Source organism: Canis aureus, chromosome 7, assembly GCF_053574225.1.
Source record: "Canis aureus isolate CA01 chromosome 7, VMU_Caureus_v.1.0, whole genome shotgun sequence".
Taxonomy (NCBI): Eukaryota; Metazoa; Chordata; class Mammalia; order Carnivora; family Canidae; genus Canis; species Canis aureus.
In genome coordinates this window covers 18,327,222-18,344,655 of record NC_135617.1, presented here as the reverse complement: position 1 = coordinate 18,344,655, position 17,434 = coordinate 18,327,222, and the positions used below count along the sequence as shown (strand labels likewise).

The window sequence follows — 17,434 nt, the reverse complement described above, 5'->3', positions numbered from 1 at the left end:
GGGAATTAAAGAATTAATGCTGTACTCAGTTTATAATGTTCAAAATAGTATTTTGATGAAAAACAATTATCTAGATATCTAAACTTTTCCAGAGAGACATAATTTTCTAAATCTTTTTAGTATATTAAGCAATACCCCTAATAGACTCCATTCATATTTTTCTTTCATATTGCAGAGAAGATAATTGTTTTTCATCAAAATATTATTTTGAACATTATAAACTGAGTTTATAGGAAGGTAAGATAGTTTCCTAAGGAAGATAAGGTAGTTTCGAGGTCAAAACTCCTTTCTTTATCACTCAGTACCCAAACTTTAAGGTGAGGGTTTTAAAAAACATGCATTCCTGTAAGTTAGAATTTGGAAACATTGTAGCAAATGGCATAGTTCCATAGGAATTGTGATGGGAACTGTAAATCCCTGGTAAAATGCTCTGGATCCAATGTGTCAAGGTGGTATAAAAGTACTGGTTCAACGGTGATGGCCAGAGGTATGTAGGTAGACTTGAAGATGTGCATGCACATGTTCCTCTAGGCTTTTATTTGTTGTACTAAGGCTCTGTGCCTTCAGACATACCTTGAAAGGGAAAGCAGATGTGCAAAGGGGGATAGGAGACGTCGTGTCCAACCTGCAGTTTTCTGACACAGCTATTACAGATTGAAAATTTGAGATATAGGACAAGTATCTGTCGCCATAATCCAAAAGTGGGTGCCACACACACAGAGTGATATATGATTAGTCGTACTTTACTGAACTTGAGAGTTGACCAGTCTAAGACCCTCCACAGCCAAGATCAGAGAGGATGCATGGGGCACAGTTAGAAGGTAGAGAAGGGAGAGTAAAAAATTCTCCAGACTGAGAAGTCACTTTGAGATTAAAAAAAAAAAAAAGTAATCAAGCCACTCCATACCACTACACAGAGTTTTGTTTAGGGTAACTTACGGAAAGATTGGGTGGACAATGGGCAGGGCAGTACACAGCTATTCTCCACAAAGTCTGGACCTTAATATCCGGATTTTATAGAGTAGGGGCATTATGGTGAAGTCAAAGGGTAGTTATCTAAAGTGGCACGGTCTGTGTGCCAGAGGGGAAGAAACTATGTTCTCTCTACTAGTTATCTAAACTTTAGGGAAGATCAGAACAAGCCTTCCTGAATTCTGGTCAGGTATGCATCAACCTCCAAAGAGCCTGGAACACTTAGTCCCAAGGGAGGTCATGGTTGAGACATGAACAAAGTGGAGTTAGTATTATCAGAACTCCTACATATAACATGTGAGTTTACAGCCTAAATCTCTTCTGCTGACATGAGAGTGCATAAATGGCCACCTTCTCTCAAAAGGGAAGAGATGGCCATTTGAAAGAAAACCTTTTGGTCCAAAGAAATGGAATAACTTGAAGAGTCATTTGATATTATTGACTCAAACTAAGATTACTGGACTAGGTAAATTTAGTTTTCTTTCTTTCACCTGCCCAGCGAGGGGTCGGGGCTTCTAAGGAAGAACAGATCAGAGAAAAAGAATAGAAGGTTTATGCACTCTTTTTGCTTTTGCACTGCAATGGAAGTGAATATGTTACCCTGCCAAATTTATGTCCTTGTGAGTGTGATTATGTACCAAATTTTTCTGATCCTAGGAAACCATAGATAAAAAAATCTGCTCATCTATTTCTATTTTAGCTACACTATTTTGTTCTAGAATGAGAACAAACATGAGCACAATATAATTTTTGAACCTGGATCCTAGTACTATCATTATGTAGATATGACCTCATGAGTTTCCAGACTTGCTGACTGTGTTGTGATTTTATACCATTTACTGCGTCTATATTACAAGAACATAAGAGGCTATCTTTCTTAATGGGAGATGTCTGTAATTTTTGCCAGTTTAAAATGTGTTCCTATGAGTGAATAGCATTATTTACCACTTTCTGAATGCATATCCACTGAGATAATTTATTTTTATGACAACAATTTCCATGCATTGAGGCATGTTGTATTTTCAGTTAGCTTGCAATTTCTGAGACATAAATAAATCAACTTTAATCCTTTTTTTAAGGCCTGTTTTTTTTCTTAGTTTTTGTAATAGCTATTAAAGAATTCCTTAGAAACAAATTAGCTTTCCTAAGGCTCTGTATATTCAGCCTATTAAAATTTGCAACAAAAGTTTATAATGAAAACCACTCAGATAATTCAAAGATGAGGCACTGTTACAGAATTAAAATAACCCCTTAGCTCCTAATGTGGTTTTATTATAGTGAGCAGAGCCACTAAGAGAGACAGAAAAAAAAAAAAGTGATTACTTCTGTTAATGTCAGCTGCCTGATATTAGCTCATCTCTCACCCATCCTTCAGTAAAATTAAACTACTTTTCTTTATTTGCCAAATCCTTGAAACCCATAGTATTAGCATTGTTTCTTCTGAAGGAGAAAAAATTCTATTCCTATGATTTCTCCAGCATTCCACCGAACACATCTTTAGATACAATTTCCTATTTTCAACCTCCCATTCATTCCATCCTATTAAACCTACCCAACGCCAACATTATATTAACTTTTATATTCTCTCCATCATTCCCTACTTGTTTGCATTACCAGTAAGGTAGAGCTGCTGCTGTTGTTGTTGTTGTTGTTAGAGCACTTAAAATGAAAAATACCTCTTAAATTTTTAAGTGTAAAAAACAGTATTGTAACTATCAATACAATGTTGTATAGCAGATCTTTAAAATATAATCATCTCATATAATGGTAACTTTATACCTGGTTGAACAGCAACTTCCCATTTCCCATTCCCCCAGCCTCCGGATAACCAGCATTCTACTCTGTTTCTTTGTATTTGACTATTTTAGATACCTCATACAAGTTGCTAAGTGAAATAAGCTAGTCAGAGAAAGACAAACACTTTTCATTTTATTTCAAGATGGCTTAGCAACCTATTTTAATGAAGGTTGAGACCAACTGGCATATTCAACTTCTCTCACCCATAACTCAGAAAATATATATATAATATATATATTTTTTATATATTATATATAATGCAAATTAAATGCCCCAACCCCTTTCTTTTTAATCCATTTTCTTCCAAAGTCTTTCACAATTTTTCCAACTATATCTATTTTGTTGTGTAGCATCAACTTCCCCCGTTCAACAGAATATGCTCAAATCTTTGCACTTGAAAAAAATAGTACTTCTAGTCTCAAACTTCAACAACTATGTCATCATTGCCCATTCAACCACTGAACCATAAACCCTTTACTTTGTGCTCTATCCCTATCACACTATTCTGTTTATGAATTCCATAGCTTATATTTTATAATCCCTTCATCCTTGATCACCCTATAATTAATTGTAGATATTTCTTCAATGCTTTTTTCTTGAAATGCTTTTTTTCTCCCTCACTGTTAAGGTCTGATTGTATTCCCTCAAAATTTATATGTTGAGTCCTAGTTCCCAGAATGAGCCTATATTTGAAGATAGGGCCTAAAAGATGTAATTAAGTAAAAATGAGGCTGTTAGGGTAGGCCCTAATCCAATCTGACTGGTGTTTTTATAAGAAAGAGCTATTAGGACATACAGAGACACAGCGGGGATTTTCCTTCATAGAGAAAAGCCCCTAAATGACAGTGAAAAGGCAGCCATCTGCAAACCAAGGACAGAGGCTTCAGAAGAATTTCACACTTGGCTGACACCCTAGTCTTGGACTTCTAGCCTCCAGAAGGTTAAGAAAACAAATGTCTGTTGTTTAAGCCACCTATCTATGGTATGTTGTTACAGCAGCCTAAGGGTATTATACCCAATTAGTGTGTGTGTGTGTGTATTCCCCATACCACCACCAATTTTCTGACAATAGCTAGGAGTCCTCTCAACTCAATTCTGACACTATCTACCTAGAGATAGCATCATATTCCATAGGCTAAGGGCTCAGTCCTGCAAGATTGCCCTGCTCCCCCATGCTTGCTTCAGTGCCAACTCGCAGTGTCATCTGACACTTGTCATCTGAGTTCTGACTCACTGGCTACAGATTGGAGAGTCCCATGACCCCCTCCCTTGGGTTTGATCAATTTTCTAGGGCAGCTCACAGAACTCAGAGAAATATCTTACCTACTAGATAACCAGATCGTTATAAAGCAATATAACTCAGAAACAGATGAAAGAGATGCATAGGACAAGGCATGGGGGAAGCATGTGGAGCTACCATGCTTTGCCACTCTGCTAATCTCATGTTCATTAACCTGGAAGGTCTCCAAGCCCCATCTTTTGGGGGTTTTTATGGAGGCTTCATTACATAGGCATGCTTGATTAAGTCATTGGCCATTGGTGACTGAACTCAATTTCCAGCTCCTCTCCCTTCCCAGGATGTTTTTTTGGGGAGTGGGACTTAAAGTTCTAACCTTCTGCCTGGTTCTCCTGGCAACCAGCCCTCTTCTTTAGGTGTGTTCCAAAAGCCATCTCATTACCATAATGAAAACACATTGTTGCTCCCAATACTTAGAGTAAACCTAAGGGTTTTAGGAGCTCTGTGCTGAAAGGTTGTCAGAAAACATATATTTCCTACTATAACCACAATATCACACAAGCAAGCTAATTTACCCACTGAACACTGGAAATCTCACTTCTCACCACCCTTTATCTATGTTGGCCAGCTCATCTTCCATTTGACTCAGCTGTCCAATTTACTCCATATTTTATCTCAAGCTTTCTTTTGTTTCCTTTAATGTCAACCTCTTCATTGATTACCTTCTAAATATCTATAGTCACCTTCAAGCAGATCACTTTAAAATCTATATATTCCATTCCAACAGCTCACATAATATATGTCTCTTTATTCTGTTATCAGCTGCACAACTTCACCTCAGTGCTACAGTAGCACTTCCAATTCAGTACATGCAAAATTAGACCCATTTCCACACATCCAAGACATTTCATATTTTTGTATCCTTGTCAATTATATATAAGTTCCATATACCATAAATGGTGCCACAATTTTCTTTCATTTTAATTCTTGAAACTCCCATCTTTAATTTATCCCTCTGCAGCATCTCTCAATTTATTTCCTTTTTTTTCCCCATGTTGCCATTACTGGAGTTCAGGCCATGATTACTAATGGAAAACTTCAGTCTTGCCAGCTGAATTCAGGCCCTCTGTATTCTACCTCTTAAGAAGAAGAAGCAACATCGGGAGTCATATCGAAGAACATTATTAGGCCATAGTTCTGAGAGGTAAGAGCACTTGTCATGAGTGTTAAAGTGGTTCTGAACTCTTATTTTATGAAATTTGTCAGATTCCTTTTAGATTCATGTGTATCCTATGTGTATTTTCTATCTATCTCCTTCTTTTCCTTTTTTTTCCTCTTCTAAGAAGACGGTCATATCTCCACTTCCCTTTTAGAAAAATTTACCTCCATCCCCACATCAAACTTGAGAAAATGAAACAGGAACAACAAGGGGCTCCTTGGAGAGAAGCAATACAGGCTAAATTGTTCAAAGGTGGGTTTTTTGTTTTGTTTTGTTTTGTGAATAGTTCCCAGAAGTTGTCCTGTTCAGTAACTTTTCTTTGATGTCCTCATAGAGTTTGATCACATGTGACAGTTTCAGATTTAAACACCAGTGGAAAAAAAAATAAATAAATAAAAATAAACACCAGTGGAACCCCTCTGTAAATTTTAGTGCTCTTTTCTCGTGTTGCTCCCTTACCTACAGTTGTGCCCTGAAAGTTCCAGCTGCCTTAGCTTCCCTGATCTCTGCTTGCTAATTCCTCAACTGAGCAAAAATGTCACCCGTGCATAGATTCTCTCTCCCTGCTCCATAATTTGGAACATGCATCCAGGCAGAAAGCTGAAATGATTTTTTTTCCTTCTTTAAGGGCAGTCAGCTTTTGGCATGGATCAGTGTCTGGAAACAGTTGTTTTATATAGGTGATTTGTACGTATTTATCTAGTTCTTTACAGAGGAAGGAAAGTCTGGTAATATTTACTCCATCATGACCAGAAGTGGGATTACTCAGATACTTTATTTATTTATTTATATATTTATTTATTTATTTATTTTTATTTTTTATTTTTTTTTAAAGATTTTATTTATTCATGAGAGACACAAAGAGAGAGAGTCAGAGACACAGGCAGAGGGAGAAGCAGGCCCCATGCAGGGAGCCCGATGTGGGACTTGATCCCAGGTCTCCAGAATCAGGCCCTGTGCTGATGGCAGCACTAAACCTCTGGGCCACCGGGCTGCCCTCAGATACATTTTTTAAATTGAAACTCAGATACAATATTTATTCCCATTTTACACATAAACAACTTGAGGCACAGGTAATTAAGATAATCTGCCTCAAATCATGTAGATATTGAATACTGAGCCAGAATTCAGAAATGGAATTCTGTGACAAGACCTGTTATCAATTGATGGTACTATGCCTCCTCTCATGGACAAATAGGATCTTTGAGGCTCCTTTAGATTCCAGAAAATCCAACTATTAACTGTGGTAGTAGTAGTAGCTGCAGCATCAACAATAATAATAATCATGGGGAAAAGAATGGCAATATTTATGTTTACATAGTAATACATAATTTATAATTTCATGTTTCTCATTCTTATCTCTTTATCATCTCTACTGCTCCACCTATTCTGAGAGAAAAAGCTGTAACTTGGTATGTTTCTAAGATAAAGGTATGCATGCGCTCACTGATGTGATGGTCAGGTGAGATGGGAAAAGGATGATCAATGGGTGAAAAAGGATTTTTTTCCATTTTTTAAAACTACTCATCGGTATTACTTAAAAATCTTTAAATTTTTTTTATTTAAAGAAGTGGTACCTGGTTGACTCAGTTGCTAGAGAAAGTGATTCTTGATCTTGGGATTGTGAGTTCAAGCCCCACATCATGTATAGGAATTAACTAAAAGTAAAATTTTTATACATTGTATTGTCTAAATGTATCCATGTTTAAATCCTTCTTTTGAGATTCTAGTTTCTAAAAGAGAAATAGGAGGATAAAAGAATATTTTTTAAAATGTCAGTAATACAGCAGAAAAGCAAAAGATTACTATGCTAGCTAAACAGAAGATGATTATTTTAAAATGCAGATCTTTGAAAGGAGGAGGTATATCAAACAATCTCTGTTCTAATCACAAAAGAGCGCAATGATTGCTCCTGTTGTTGCTGTCCTTCAGTTTATTATTTAGTCACTTAAAATCAACCTTATTTATCACCTTCTTCCTTTCTGAATACAACACCATGTTTTAAAATTATTATTTCTTGGCCTCCAGAGAGGAAGAGAAATAAGACCTTCATTTTGATTCCTCATGAGAAAGTCTCATTTTGAATCCAGAATTCATCCCAAAAATGTGGGGAACTGTCAATCCCCTACATTGTATGGCATATTTTCATGAATAAAAAGCACATGAATTAGTCTAGAAAAAGCAATTTTATTATTGACTTTAAAGGTCCATGTCCTCAAAAAAAATAGGCTAATAGGAAAAGTTAAAGATTAATAGGTTAAAGGTTCTAATGGGAAAATATGGAGTAATAGGAAAGGTCCAAGATTAGGAGTCTTTATTTATTAAAAATTACATTAAAATCTAGGGCCTAGGATTATAGAAGGGAAAATAATAACTGTTAATACAGATCAGTTTCATCCCACATGCTTCTGTCATCAAAGCCATACTTTATCCAACAGTTATACTTGCATATTTAGGCCATAATTGGACACATCAGCCGAACAGAATTCAAGGATCATCTTCGGTATATAGACTTGAAATAGGAAAAACATTATGGTTCCAGCATCGTCAGTTGTTTGTTTTCATCCAACATGGCTCTCCTCATGATCATAAACCTTTGGAGCCTTTATAAAACAAGAATACTTCCCAGGATACACTGTGGGAGAGGAATTCCCTCACCAAGGTGGGGGAGACTGGCCACATCCTACCTATTCTCATGATAACTTGCTTCATTCATGTGCAGGGGAAAATGGAGCTGTTATCTCATTTACTGGATGTCCTCACTTATCCCTAAATTAGTATTTCTGCCAAACTTTTTACTATTTAGAATTCTTTTACATGATATGCCAGAGATTATTACTTGCTGTCCTAAAGTACTATCTTTGCTCATGTGAAAACAAAATGCCTCTTTCTGGAACTAATTCTTGTACTGGTTTTAATAAGAAAATAAAATGATCTGGTAAACAATATGGATTGAGTATGATAAATGTGTGGGGAGCTAGAGGAGGTAATAAGAAAATGAACCTAAATTTGTTATAGGACTCAAAGATAAAATCTGGCCCATCCACCATTTTTCCTTTTTACTCCTTTACTCATTTCAGCATTCTACAGCCTTATCCATACTGTCCTTCCCTTACTCTGGCCTTTTCAGGAGACCACATTTTCATTTCTTTTCAGTATGCTCTTGAGTTCATCTTTCTTTTAAAGCAGTGCTACCTTAAGTTGAGGTATTATACATAACCATTTGGCATGTAGTTGGCACAATTTTTTTTCTGCATTGGAGGAATCTGGACATAAATTTGACTATCTCAGTGTGCAAAAGCCTTGACATATAAATCTATGTAAGGTGTAATCACTGTGAATATTTGGGCCTGTGTGGCTGCCAGTGACTGGAATATATCTTTTCATGCACTATCAAAGGCCAATGTTGAAAAAACTTTTTAGAATGGAAATCACTGCCCATTTCACCCTAGATTGCTACAAAGAACGCCACAGACCATGGTGCATAGAAATTTCCATTGAATGATGCTGATTTTTCCTTCTTGAATGAATTTCAGTTCAGGTTGCCTGGCCTGCTTCAGTAAAAGTGATAGAAAGCAAAAGCAATGCCAACCCATGCCTTTTTCCAGAGCATAAAAACTACTATGCTCTTGAGAATAAATTGTAGGGGAGAATGACATTCTAGAAAAATCAATAAAAGGCGTCCTTTTATGAGGAATTAGATTAATATTTCTCAAAAATTTGATTCTAGAATAAGGTTCTTAGAGAGTTAAGTAATGGCTTTACTTAATATTTGGCCTACTTTAGTTGTTTATTTAATAAAATTTCTGATGTTCATGTCATTGATATGTATTTCTAACCACATATGGAAGAATAATATATGAATATAAAGCTGAATTATTTTTCTTTGTATAATGTTAAGGTAACGAGTTAAGCAATAGTGTCTATTCTGGCTAATTCTAGTGATATATGAGTAAGTTACTTCAGTGATACAGATTGTAGCTGCATTAATTGGTATTCTATTTTATTCTGTTTTTTTATAAGTATTTGAGGACTTAAATTACATTTTGAAACAGAATTTTTATGAAAATAACCATAATCAAATAATAGATTTATGTTTTGTTCTCTGCATATAATTAGATCATTAAGCATTCTGTTTTTTTCTTATCTAATATCTACTCCAGAAGTCTATCTGCATAGGAGAAATTACCTGTTATGATGTGATAAGTAACAAGCACACTTCTCTGAGAAATTAATAAATAAATGGGCTTCATGATACTGAAGAACTATAATCAATGTTGGAAGAAATTCCAACAGTGTTGTCACTGTTGGAAGAAATTCATCTGTTCTTTGCTAACAGAAGGGGCATATATTTAAGTAGTTATAGAAATAAGTCTGACAGGGGCACTTGGGTGGGTCAGTGATTGAGCATCTGCCTTTGACTCAGGTCGTGATCCTGGGATCCTGGGATCGAGTCCTTCATCGGGCTCCCTTCATGGAGCCTGCTTCTCCCTCTGCCTGTCTCTGCTTCTCTCTCTGTCTCCCATGAATAAATATATAAAATCTTTAAAAAAGAAAAAAAGAAGTCAGACATCCAGATAATAATTGCAATATTAGTACATAAAATTCCCTCATCCTCTCATCCATATATGCAAATGAATCCCTTCCTATGAAATGTCAGAGATTTTCTCCATAGTTAATTTAAGGGAATTATGTGACCTACAACAGAAATTCCAAATGATAGTATCCCAAACTTCCATAGTTCTTGCTACTTTCTTTCTATCCTGTAGACCTCTTATGAGAAAGAGATTTGATACCCTAGAACTCATAAGTGGCTTGTAAGAATACACAGCTCTGAGAGTTTTACGATAAGAGTGAGTGTAACACTGCAACACTTTTTAAAAAATAAGCTATATTAAGCTTACATCCTTTCTCCCTTGTGTATGTGAAACAGTTGAAACAGCATGTAGTAATTGAATGACAAATACTGTGCAAATTTAAAAATTAACTTTCTCAATAAATTTTTTTTTGAGAAATCACTGCATACTGCATTGCTCTGAGAGTTATAACTATAAATGTAAAGCTGTAGTTCCTACTGTCAAATAGCCTGCATATTAGCACCAGGGGCAGTCAAATATAAAGATCACTAATAGAGAATTCAGCGCTATGATAAAACTAACAACAAAGAGATCCAGGAACAACATATGGTAGGTTCTTAGAAACAGGGCAAAAATTTGGGATGTAGCTGTCAAATGGAGTCATAATATCGGAAAGACCATGGACAATTTATAAAGGTCAATACAAATATTTGATTTATTTTTTCATGAGAGACACAGAGAGAGGCAGAGACATGGCAGAGGGAGAAGCAGCTCCCATGGGGAGCCTGTTGTGGGACTTGATCCCAAGATTCCAGGGAATCACGACCTGAGGTAAAGGCAGACACTCAACCACCTAGCCACCCAAGTGCCCCTAACAGTCAATATATTTTTAAAAACAAGTAAGATAACTTCCAATAATTCTTACTTTGGATAAGAAAAAGAAAAAGGAATACTAAGGGATAGATAGTGATGAGAGAGGGGCTGGAAGATCTTTTACTTAGGCCTGTGAGGTTGAATTTTTGACAGAGATAATGAAAAGAAACCACAGGATCTGAAGGAAGGGCATGCCAGATAAAGATAACAGCTAGTACAAATGGCCTGAGGCAGGAAAAAGCTTGACATACTCAGAAACAACAAAAAGGGTAGTGGAAAATTGTGGCTTATAGGAAAATAAGCTCAGGGAATCTTGTATGACTTAAGCTCATAGATATAGAGGCTTGTGTATTGATTTAGCCTTGAGGGAATGTGAGAATTCTTACTTTAATTATAATGGAGAATTTTAAGCTGAAGAATAAATCCTATGTCAATTGTTCACTTCTATATCATTTTTCTGAGAAGTAGGGCAGCCACAAAGGAGTTGCTCAATAAATATTTACAGTGGATAAATGAGTCCTATGGCAGTGTTTGAAGAGTGGTGATTGAAGGATCATGAAAAGAGCGCTCAGATTCATTACTTACATTCTCCATATGTCATATTACATTACTTAAAAAAATGACATTTTAAAAGAAAACAAATATATGATCATTTAAGCCAGCTAAAACAAAACAATCCAATTTCTTTTCTACAATCTTATTTAATAGTTTCCTTTTTTTTTTTTTTTTTTTAAGAGAGAGAGAGAGGGAGAGAGACATAGGGGAGGGGCAAAGGGAGAGAGAGAAATTCTTCAGCAGGCTCCATGCCTAGCACAGAGCCCGATGTGGGGCTTGATCTCACAGCCCTGAGATGACCTGAGTGGAATCAAGAGTCAGATGCTTAACTGATTGAGCCACCCATGCATTCCTATAGTTTCTATTTCTGAGTAAGAGTACTAACAGTGGCCCTGGGACAGCTGTAAAGGAGTATCTTCTTAAGAGAATGATACACCTAAAAACTTCAACCTTTGTTGACATTTTATGTGTTGTTACATAAAAGACAATTTAATGGGGGGAAAAAAGGCTGAAGGCTTTTTATGGGACTTCCTTGTCAAAACAGGGCTCACAGTGGCATATCGGTTTACTAGTATTAACTATATTTTTATTTTTTTAAAGATTTTATTTATTTATTCATGAGAGACACAGGGAGAGAGGCAGAGACATAGGCAGAAGGAGAAGCAGGCTCTCTTCAGGAAGCCCAGTGTGGGACTCAACCCAGGACTCCAGGATCAGGCCCTGAGCCAAAAGCAGACACGCTCAACTGCTAAGCCACTCAGGTGTCCTGTGTTAACTATATTTTTAAAAATGACTTCAAAATAGTTTTAAATCTCAACAACTAATGTAGACATTTTTATAATAATTAAGAAATAAAATATGCTACAGCTTTTAAAAAAAACAGATTCTTGGAGTGGATGAGAATCTGAATATGATGACTCATTATTAAATTTTCATTTCTGAAGAGATTGAAAGAGCACAGGCATAAAGCTCGTTCATCTTTACATAATATGCTCAGTTAATCTCAGGAGAGCACCTCAAATAACAAAGAGCATTCAGAATATCCAAATCTTCTGAAACTTTCTAATCCTTGCATGCAATGCTGATCAAAATTGGATTTCTTTGGAATTGTTCCATTGTATTTATTTCAAAACAGGTAATATTTTTCTGGTCCACTAAACTAAACCTTATTTCAACTTTGATGGACATAAAAGAGCTCCGTTTTACCTGGGAAGGATAGAGCACATAACGCTTATGACTTTCTCTCAGAGAAGCTTATTTTGTTCATATTGTGGAACCAGTACATCGACTTTGCAAGCTTTTTACATGAAAATCTCATGTAGACTCTCTTTTTACCTATACCAAATGGGATTATTAAATGAAATATTAATAAGTGCAATTACCTGGACTGACAACAATCAACAGTGAGAAACCAGAGGAAGGAAAAGCATATAATCAATGAGTATTTACTCAGGATACTCTTTGAAGAGCTTTTTAAAGGTTTTTCTTTTTTTAGAGGAATTTTAAGTTCACAATAAAACCTATATATTTTTTTAACAATAGGTACATAAGATGCAAGAGGGGAATCTAGAGGCAAAAATAAATCAAAGGAAGTCATAAAATATGTAGGAATTTGCCAATAATAATAAATATTTATTAAGGCTCTTTTCCAGATGCTATCCAAAGTACTCTATTCATACTATTTAACTTTCACAATAACATTATAGTAGCTACCATTACTTTCCTGATGTTACAGATGAAGAAACCAAGGGCAGAGGAGTGAGTTCCCTTATAGCCCACCAGTTAGTAAGGGGAGAAGTCATAATTGAATGAACACATTGAATGAACACAGGTAGTTTTGCTCTACAACCCTATGGGGCAGCGTGAGAGGCACTGCTTGCATTTCCCTGCAAGAAAGCTTGCTGTTTGGCTGCAAGTAACACAGTTGACTGACAGTGTCCAACTACAATGTCTAAATTTTTGGACCAAAGCTACAACCTTCAGGCTTTCTCCCAGGCAATGATGAGTATAGCAGATATGTTAAAGTCTGGCATTTCTGCCTATTGTGAGTCTCCTCTAATGAATAATTTTGCTCCAAAGCTCCTTTGGCCAGATGAGAATGTCACAGACCTCCATTTTAGTCTAAGACTCTCTTTTCACAAAAGACAGATCTGTACTGAAGTCTGAATGTCTTCTTGCCCCCGTCCCTAATTAAACCCCTGCACTTTTAACTCCAGCTCACAGTCTGCTTTCCCAAGACACAATTCATACACAATCACTCTTCATCACTCTGTGATAATGTTTTCCTAAAAACACAGTATAAATTGAAGTTATGACTTAATGAAATTAACAATTTGTATGTATACTATATGCCAAGTACTGCTAAATATTTTATATTTATATTGCATGTCCTTTAAGTCTTTATCGTAAATCTTGAGTGTTTATACGTTTTTCAGAATTAGATATGAAAAAAGCTTCTAAAAGTTAAGAAACTTGCCCAAACTAATAAATGAAACAAAATTAGAATTCACATCCCTGCTTTCTTGAATCCATTAAGCCACCCTATTTCAAAAGAAGAAAATCCATACCCTTCTGAAGTTTTACTCGTAGAGAGATGAGAAGAATAGACACACTGCTAGTGAAAATTTATTATTACAAATGAAAGAAGGAAGACTATCCAAACATTCTTTGAATTCCATCTTTTCTAGCAAATAAAATGACCTTTGAGCCAAAAAAGAACAATATAAAAAAAGATATTGCTGCTTGAGGTAATATGTAAATGGTCTGAGGCACTCCTAGTTACTTTAACCCAAGTCTTGAAACTGTAAAGATTTATACTCTAGGGAGCTGTAGAAATGTACAAATATGATCTCAGATTCATTGCCAGAAATATTTTAATTATGCAGGAAGGAAAACTGCAGGACAACCATAAAGGAGCAAATGTCTCCATTTTCAAAAAGAGGAAATATGTGGCTACATTAGATACTGACCTCTGGATGAAAAAAAAATATGGAATGACTATCAATTAAACTTAATTTGTATTTTTAAAAAGATTTTATTGATTTACTTGAGAGAGAAAGGAAGAGAGAGCACTAAAGAAGGGCAGATAGAGGAAAAGCAGACTCTACCAAGGAGGGAGCATGACAAGGGGGCCGATCCCAGGAACCCAGGATCATGACCTGAGCTGAAGGCAGACACTTAACTGACTGACCCACCCAGGCATCTCTGTATTTTTTTTTTTTACTTTATATAAAGTCCAAGTAAAAAGATCAAGAAAAATAAATGAAGGATTATACAATGTACTGAAATTAGAAATACCCAATCACACACGTATATATACACAGATACATTGAAAGAGAAACTTGGTTTTCCTCACAAATTGTTTTATAATTTTCCAAAATCTACACAGTGAATGGTAGTTTAGAGTCATCAATCTGGGTATTATCAAGAATTCACACAGGCAGCCCCCTTTATACCATTTTCTCTTGCTTGCCTAATTTGTCACTAGGAGGTTAAGTGTTGTTTTAGTCTGTTCAGGCTACACTACAGATTAGGTGCCTTAAATCAACTGAAACTTATTTCTCAGTTTGGAGGATGGAAGTTTGAGATCAAGGCACCAGTCAGCATGGTCATATTTTGATAAAGGTTCTCTTGCTGGTTCACAGCCAGTGCCTTCTCTGTGTCCTTACACAGCAAAAGGGACTAGGGAGCTTTTTTTTTTTTTTTTTTTTAGGTTCTTATTTAAATTCCAATTAATTAGCATACAGTATAATATTAGTTCCAGGGGTACAATATAGTGAGTCAACACTTCCCTACAACACCTGGTGCTCATCACAGCAAGTGCAATCTTTAATCCCCATTATCTATTTTAGTCACCTCCTACTTCCCCTCTCTTAACTGCATTCTACAGGGCTCTGACCCCATGACTTAAGAACCTCCCAAAAGTCCTACTTCTTAATAGCACCATCTTTGGGGGGTAGGATTTCAACATGTGAATTTTGGGGGAACACAACATTCAGACCGTAACAGGAATCCTCAGGAGACTGGTATAGGGCTTCCATTATTTCAAGCTCAAAGTCCAGAGACCCAATGATCTTCAATTATATGGAGAGCAAAGAAACTAGTAAAATTGTATGTTGAGTTGCCAGGTTTTCAAAAATGATTAGGTAAGTCGGATATTTTATTTTATTATTTTATTTTATTTTATTTTATTTTATTTTATTTTATTTTATTTATTTTATTTATTTATTTAATTTTACTTTACTATTTATTTATTTTATTTTATTTTATTTTATTTTATTTTATTTTATTTTATTTTATTTTATTTATTTTATTTTTTTTATTATTTTAATAAAGGGGCTCTGGGCAGCCCTGGTAGCGCAGCGGTTTAGCGCCGCCTGCAGCCTAGGGCGTGATCCTGGAGACCCTGGATCCAGGAGTCCCACGTCGGGCTCTCTGCGTGGTGCCTGCTTCTCCCTCTGCCTGTGTCTCTGCCTCTCTCTCTCTCTGTGTGTCTCTATGAATAAGTAAATAAATAAATTAAAATAAAGAGGCTCTAAGAAAATAAAGCTTAGGATTTCTGGTTTTAAATTCCAGGCTTCTTCTCTAACCAGTACTGTGACAAGTCACTTCATTTTTCTGGAACTAAAATTTTCTTATATTAAAATAAATATATGTCTAAGGTTACTTGGAGATAGACATTTCTCTGCATGTGTAAGAGGTCACAGTGAGTGACCTCTATAGCTATGAGAAGAAGCACACCTCACCTATTTTTAAATGTTTGTCATTTGCACATGGCAAGAAAGCTTAATAAAAATCAGATTACCCAAGGAAGTATCGTTACTGCTTCTCACTGAATTGAATAAAGAAATAAGAAGTTAATAAAATCAAATATGTTTTTAAATACTTTTAACTCCAGAAAAAGAAAAAGCCATTTCAAATATGGACGTTTATAGTGCACTTAGTACACATCATGTCATTTTTTAAAATGTTTTCAATTTTAAAATTTGCCTAGGATTTATGAGAAAGGTAGTACTCTATTACAGTGGGTAAGAGATGAATTTTTCAATAGAGGAGTTGGGAGATCAATTGAGTATCTGTAAGAAAAATGTGTCTGGACAAACTACCATAGAAAAATAACCAGTTCAAAAATACATATCTAAAAGTTAAAGGTAAAAAAAAATAAAAATAAAAGTTAAAGGTAAAATAATAAAGTTTGTTCAAAAGAAAACTTTGTTAACTTGGGCTATACAAGGATTTCTTAAATGGGACCCCCAAGGTAGTATTTACAAAATAAAAACTTAATAAAATGTATTAGAGTAAAATTAAGAATTTCTGTTATCAAAAACCAACTTTAGGAGAGTGTTAAAACAATCTTCAAATAAGAAAACATTTTCACAAAACATATATTCAACAAAAGATTGTATAAAGAACCCCTATAACTAAGAAAAAAGAGACCATTCAATAGAAAAATTGGGGGCATATGGGTGGCTTAGTCAGTTAAGTGTCTACCTTCAGCTCATGATCCCAGAATCCTGGGATAGAGCCCACGTCAGGCTCCCTGCTCAGTGGGGAGTCTGCTTCTCCTTCTTGCTTTGCCCCTGCTCCCTGATCATGCTCTCTCTCAAATAAATAAATAATAAATCTTTTTAAAAAATAGAAAAATTGGTAAAAGGCATCAACACTTAATAAAAGAGCATATCCAAAAGGTTAATACATATCCTAAAAGATGCTCAACTTTGTTGATTACTGGGGACTTGATAATTAAACCCTAATAAAAACCCATTGCATACCCATCAGAGGGCTAGGTAATGGCAAAAATATGAAATAAGCAGAAGCCTAAAACACAAATGATGGGAGCGTCCACTAGTAAAACACTTTGGAGAACTATATGCTCATACTACTAAAACTAATATATATATGCATAAATACAACTATGACTATACATGTAATTATATGTAACTATATAACATACATACTATGATCTAGCAATTATACCTCTAAGAATATATTTAACAGAAATAAGCAAATATATTTCCCTAAAACATCTACTGTAATTGTCATAGTAAAAATATTTATATGCTCCAAACTGAAAACTACTCAAACATTCATAATAAAATACATAAATGAATTGTATAAACACTGTATAACACTGAGAAAGAATAAATTACAACCACATACAATATTATGAATGAAGATGACAATATAATGTTGAAAGAAGCCAGG

General features: G+C 35.3%; 1 long non-coding RNA gene across 1 annotated transcript; it reads left to right on the top strand.

The window, feature by feature from the left end:
• Window positions 1-3,603: 3,603 nt before the first annotated feature.
• On the top strand, window positions 3,604-5,592 carry LOC144317107 (uncharacterized). The gene is made up of 3 exons (XR_013382986.1): window positions 3,604-3,751; window positions 5,082-5,210; window positions 5,350-5,592. It is a non-coding gene; the product is annotated as an uncharacterized LOC144317107 (long non-coding RNA).
• Window positions 5,593-17,434: the final 11,842 nt, after the last annotated feature.